The sequence below is a fragment of the Euprymna scolopes genome, chromosome 33 (genome assembly GCF_053919585.1).
Source record: "Euprymna scolopes isolate OS-2025 chromosome 33, ASM5391958v1, whole genome shotgun sequence".
Taxonomy (NCBI): Eukaryota; Metazoa; Mollusca; class Cephalopoda; order Sepiida; family Sepiolidae; genus Euprymna; species Euprymna scolopes.
This window is the reverse complement of record NC_136514.1, coordinates 78,907,157-78,913,804: the sequence shown is the minus strand read 5'-3', so window position 1 is coordinate 78,913,804 and position 6,648 is coordinate 78,907,157. Positions and strand designations below refer to the sequence as shown.

General features: G+C 38.4%; 1 pseudogene; it reads left to right on the top strand.

Annotated features, from left to right (window-relative positions):
- Positions 1 to 338: 338 nt before the first annotated feature.
- LOC145258451 (U2 spliceosomal RNA) lies at positions 339 to 445 on the top strand (annotated as a pseudogene).
- The last annotated feature ends 6,203 nt before the right edge of the window (positions 446 to 6,648 follow it).

Sequence of the window (6,648 nt, the reverse complement as noted above, 5' to 3'; positions counted from 1 at the left end):
GAGTGAGAAGAATGACCAACGACCTCCACGATCCCCCCTTTTGAGTTGGCCATGTGCCTAAGTTTTTTGTTCATTGTTGATTTTCAATGTATTTTTAACATGAATAAAGGATTTAATATCTCAAAGTGTAGTATCTGTTCCAGCAGATACTGCAAGCAAAGACCATATATAGGAGCAACCCCACATATAAAACCTTGGTCAATGTTGGGGCAACCCTTCATACCAATTGTCACTATCCAGCTCCCCTACTCCCCGCAGAGTTGGTCCCCATTTCCCCTTCATCCTCACATTAAAAATCGGCCTTGTGCCTAATTTGCTCGGTGGGGGAGCAAATAAATACCCTTTTCTTGGCCTTTTGGCCAAGATCAAAGTGTAGTATCTGTTCTTACTACATGCTGTACTTATGTTTGTAACTTTGTGATATAAATTTGGGGGGTCACTTTTCTGTATTAATTTAATGTAAAATGATCACCCACTTTACAACCAGTCAGTCTTAAAGCCATTCAAGTCATTCTCCAGATAATTCAAGTTGTTTTTGAAGGATTCCAGTTATTTTTTAAGCATTCAAGTCATTCTTAAGGTCATTCAATTCATCCTTAAGTTCATTAAAGTCATTCTAAGTCATTTACTTTTTATTTATTTAAGTCATTTCAGCCCATTTTTCGGTCATTTTAGTTTATCGTTAAGAATTTCATGTCAATCCTACATTCACGCATTCATTCATTATACGAGAGCATGCGACTAATGGCTATCGGCCTTGTTTTTTTTTAAAATTTAATTCAATATCTTAAGAAATTACTTTATTAATTATCTTTGAAATAGACCCAGAAAACTAATATTTATCTTTCAAGAGATTTTTTCAATGAATTTATTTAACTTCCAAATTTAACTTAACTTTTCACTTTCCATCACCACCGTGAAAACATTTTTCATTATAACTCTTTTTTTCAAATGTAAAATTTTTTTTTTCTTTAGAGATCAACTTTAGGTTTTAATCTTTCAAATACAATAAAAAATTCTCTATCTATATAAGAGCCAGGTACGTCCAAGGATGGAATACTGTTGCAACATCTGGGCAGGAGCTGCTAGAAAGGATTTGTCCTGCCTTGATAGAGTTCAAAATAGACTTTGTAGCCTCGTAGCAGATGCCCTTTTCTCTTTCCTGCAACCTCTATCTCACAATAGGAATGTTGCGAGTTTGTCTCTGATGTATCGTTATTTTCATGGAAAGTGTTCGACTGAGCTTCAGTCTATGGTCCCCCCTCGCCTAACTTTCACAAGAAACACTCGTCTAGCTGAAAACACTATCAATAATTCCCCTCACTCTTTATCTGTGCTTAAATCTAAACGTAGATTCCATGAACAAAGCTTCTTTCTTAGAACTGCACGCCTGTGGAATTGTCTTCCGTTTTCCTGCTTTCCGGCTGACTACAATATGGTTGTGTTCAAGTCTAATGTAAATAAGTTCTTGATGAGCCGTTCCATATAAGTTATCAAATTTACCAAATTTTCATTACTAATGATTATTATATTGTCCAATTTCTACTGTACACTCTTTAACCCTTATCCTTGAGTGGCCTCTTGGCCTTGATAATGTATGTGTAAAAAAAAAAGAAAGTAATCGGAAACGTATAAAAAAATTATGAAAAGCCGGCTTTCAAAACCATGTCCGCCTATCAGTTTCAGCCATATTTGTGCATTATCATTTTTGGTCACATCTTTGAAAACCTTATTTCATAACACTGTCGGACTAATTGGCTTGTCTTCAAACTGCTAGTACACTACACAAACGTTTGTGACTGGCTGCCTTACCGTCATCATCCATCAGGAATTTAATTGATGACTGTTTTTAATTCCCCATCAGCATGTGCGCATGTTCAAAAGTGTACAAATTCCACAAGTGCCTTTGTGGTCAGTTGATTGACGTGTTTTGATCCTAGACTCCATCATGTACAGGAAGCGAAATAATAAAATTGTCATCCTATAAAGACAACATGATTCCATTTCCATTTGATGGAAGCCGGTTTTCTTTTTTGTTGCAGACCATCTACTAGTTGGTCAGTTGTACAAACCCCAAGAGTGATAGGAGCCTTCTATTGTGTCTGAAAGCGACACAATGTTCAATGAGCGAGATCAGAGATGCGCCACTGTATAACTCATGCTCTCTACTGATCCAAGTTATAGTAACAGGGCCATTGCCAGCGCTCTCAAATCTGGACAGTTCTACGCTTGAGGGCACAGCTCAACAAAGTTTCCAGCCACGGTTCTAGTCTTTGGTGTGGTTTCAAGTGAGAGCCACATCATGCCACCTTGAAGTTGGCTTGAAAGTCAACACCAAAGTGTACCTGGATGTGCTGAAGAGTGTGGTGATCCCCTGGTGAAGTCAGGTGGCCACTGGCAGACCCTGAGTGTGGCAGCAGGACTTGGCGCTGGCCCAAGAGACCCAGGCTTGACTTCAGAAGGAGTGCTACGAATTTGTATCCTTATCTCACTGAATCTTGATCTGAACCCACTGGACTACATTGGTGGGTCATATATCGAGAACATCACCAACATGACCTCCCACAATACCAAAGCCAGCCTTACCGCCGCCATCTGTTGAGTATTCGCCAAGCTCCCACTGGCACTTGAGGAAAAGGTATGCTCCCAGTTCCAGACCTGTATCGAGGCGGTGATTAAGATTGAAGGCGACTACATTGAATAGATGTCAGCACTACTACATAATCAAGTTTACCTGAATTGATTTTTTCAAATAAAAGTTTTAAAATACAGCTGAAGTGTTGTTTTCTTTAAGGGCGACAACTTTATCATTCCACTCAAAGAGAACTGTCATATTAAAGCTCTCAACAATATTGTCCCATGAACCAGACATATCGCTGACATCTTGTCGATCTTTGAACTGGTTAGCCTTAATGAAGCAAATGGAAAACAACACTGTTTGGTTTCTTAAACGGTAAGTCAGTAATATGCAACTTGTCTTAATATCTATGTACCATCGTCATTAACGGTATTGGAGACAAACCCTGGCCATGGAACCTAAACTTATTATTTACAGCATATAAGTACATGTATATTTAGAAAACAAATATCGAATACTATTTGTTAGAATAAAAATGATAAATGAATGCGATCAATTGCATGTCATGCGCGCCTATTTTAATTTGTCATGCCTAAATTTGTCATGCCTAAATTTGTTGTCTAAATTTGTTGTGCCTAAATTTGTTGCCTAAATTTGTCATGCCTAAATTTGTTGTGCCTAAATTTGTTATGCCCAATTTTGTTGTCTAAATTTGTTGTGCCTAAATTTGTAATGCCTAAATTTATTGTGCCTTAATTATTTGTGCCTAAATTTGTCGTACCTTAATTATTTCTGCCTAAATTTATTGTGCCTTAATTTTTCCTACCTAAATTTATTGTGCCTTAATTATTCAGGTCTAAATTACTTGTGCCTAAATTATTCGTGCCTAAATTTTTTGTGCCATAATTATTCATGTCTAAATTTGTTGTGCCTTTATTATTCTTGCCTAATATTGTTTGTGCCTTAATTATTTGTGCTCTAATTAGTCGTGCCTTGATTATTCATGCCTAACTTATCCGTCCCTTAATTGTTTGTGCCTAAATTATCTGTGTCTAAAGGTTTTGTGCCATAATTATTTGTGCCTAAATTTGTCGTACCTTAAGTTTTTTTGCCTAATATTGTTGTGCTTAATGTTGTGTGGGCCTAGACATCACATGAATCGAGCAGTTCTGCCTTGACGTACATTTGTCGTGCCTTAAGCTGTCGGTTATAAATCGTAAAACAGAATGGCGGGGTGATTCTAAAGAGACACTTTGCGATTTTGTCTGTCAGTTGAAATGTTAAATTCCTTCTATTTTTATTCGTTTTGTGTTTCGTTGATCGACTTTTCTCTCCTCCTCACCTATGCGTCCAACAAATCTAACAAACCGACCAAATTCTTAATTGAATGTTTCAATTGCAATCTTTGCGAAACGTTTGATATGTGTTTATGTAAATAAATTACAGCTCCCACCCTTCAATTAAGAGAAGAATTCAAGTCTAATCCAACTGTTTAGCGTGATTTACTCGTTTTTTTTCCCCGAACCTTCAACTTTAATTAATCCAAATTCAATACAAATATACCTTCGATGTATTTGCATAAATAAAAATACTGTCAGATGTAAATTGCATACGTCAAAGCGACCATTTTCTCAGACTGACGTCCGTTTCTGTATAATTAGCAGGTAAAGCTACATTATTAGAGCTATGGTCATTTGCTTAAAAAAAAATGCTTATCAAGACCAATAGTCCCCTCGAGGATAAAAGTGTTGATGAATCAACACCATGATAATCGGTAATGGCAGAAATTGGATAGATTGATTATTTATGAGGACGGTTCAGCAAGAACTTGTTTACGTTGGACTTGAAAACCATCATGTTATAGTCAGCTGGGAAGCAGTCTCACGGTACTATGTTCTAGAGAGTTGCAGCTGTAGGAAAAGCTTTGCTCATGGAATTTTCGTTTAATTTTTAATACAGATAGAGAGTAAAGGAAATTGTTGGCAGTGGTTGTAGCTAGACGAATGTTTGTTGTAAATGTTTTACAGGTCGGGGGTGGTATAGATTGAATGTGTTTATGTCGGACGTTGTTATAGTCAGCTAGGAAGCAGTCCTACGGTACTGTGTTCTAGAGAATTGCAGCTATAAGAAAAATGCATTGCTCAGGGAATTTTCGTTTAGTTTTTAGTACAGATAGAGAATAGGGGGAATTGTTGGCAATGGTTGTCGTTAAGCGATCGTTTGTTGTGAATATTTTACAGAGCGGTGGGGGGTGCATAGATTAAAGCTCAGTCGAGCATCTGCCATGAAAATAACGATAGAGCAGAGATAAACCCGCTATGTCTCTTTTGTGAGGATAAGGTAGTAGGAAGGAGAAGAGGGCATCTTCCATTAGATCTCAAAGTCGGTTTGGGAGGACATCATGGTTCATAACTAGGGCTATGACAACAGCATATTATTTTCATTGTTTGGACTCTCGAGTATATATCCGATACAGTTAGACACAGTTAATCAACTGGGAACCACATCACTACATATAAAAGCATATAAGATATCAACGGATACACACTCGAGAATCAAAACAATGAAAAGAATATGCTGTTGTCACAGCCCTATTCACAACCAATGAAATGCCTAAAAAATCAATTATAATTTCGGATAACATTTTAGGAAACATTGTTAAAAGCTATGATCATTTGCTCGACAGAAGGCAATATTTGACCCTTTTTCATCCCAAACAAGGCATCTGCCACTTGGACACAGGGGGCTACTATTTGAGGTCGTCTAACAGGGAACTGTGGGGGAGTTGAGCAGCGAGATGTCTGTTCACATTGCATTCAAACTTCTGCATGTCAGTACATTCAATGGAGCAGGAAGGTTATTCCAAAGTCTAGCATTTTGAGGGAAGAATGAGAGTAGAAGGCTTTCCAGCTTCTAAAGACGTCAACAGTGAAAGGGTGGGATTTTGCTGTTTATCTGTTTGGCTGGCTTTGTGGCCAGTTCGAATCTCTCGACTGGCAATAATCACGCACCTTTGCACTGATGATTCGCAAAAGGATGAAATATAAGTGTCTGTAGGTATTTAAAACAAAAAAAGAAAAGAAAAACAAAGAATATATATATACATACATTTTTTTTTTTACAAGGTGGTCACCACTTATCAAGGCCCGGAAGCCACTCAGGGATAAGGGTTAGTGTAAGTACAGTACGTTAGTGTGGATATTTAAAGTGTCTACTTAAGGGGGCGGTTCATCAGGAATTTGTTTATGTTGGACTTGAAGACATCCAAGTTGTAGTCAGGAGGGAAGCAGGCAGACGGAACAGAGTTCCACAGGCGTGCAGTTCTAAGAAAGAAGCTTTGTTCATGGAATATACGTTTTGATTTAGGCATAGATAAAGAGTGGGGAAAGGTTTTGACAGTGGATTCAGCTAGACGGGTGTTTTTTGTAAAAGATTGGCAAGGGGGGACCAGAGATTGGAGTTCAGACGAGCACCTGCCATCGAAATAACGATAAAACAAAGATAGGCTTGCAACGTCTCTTCTGTGGGAGAGAGGTTGCAGGGAAGAGAAAAGGGCATCCCCCACTAAGCCACGAAGTCTATTTTGTACTCTGTCAAGGCAGGATAGGCTGTTTTTAGCAGCTTCTGCCCATATATGGCAGCAGTATTCCATCCTTGGACGTACTTGGCTTTTATATAGATAGAGAATTGCATCAGTAGTGAGATATCTTCTGGAGCAGTAGAAGGATCCCACCATCTTTCCAGCGACCTTGGCAACAGACTTGATGTACGTGTTCCATTTCAGATCAGGAGTGAAGGTCAAGCCCAGAAGCTTGTAAAAACATGGGGCTTCTCCTAGACGAGAGCCATCCATTTCAATTGATGCCAGATGGGGACCAAAGCGTTGATGATATAAAGATAGGAGTTTGGTTTTAGATGCATTAAAGGTAACCAGCCACGTCTTCCCTCACTGAACCACTCATTCGAGATCAGAGGAGAGAGAATTAGAGAGAGCTTTGTCATTTGCGGCCTTTGATGTGTTGCTGTAGATGGTCGTGCCATCAGCATAGATATCAACGAATGATTTAAGT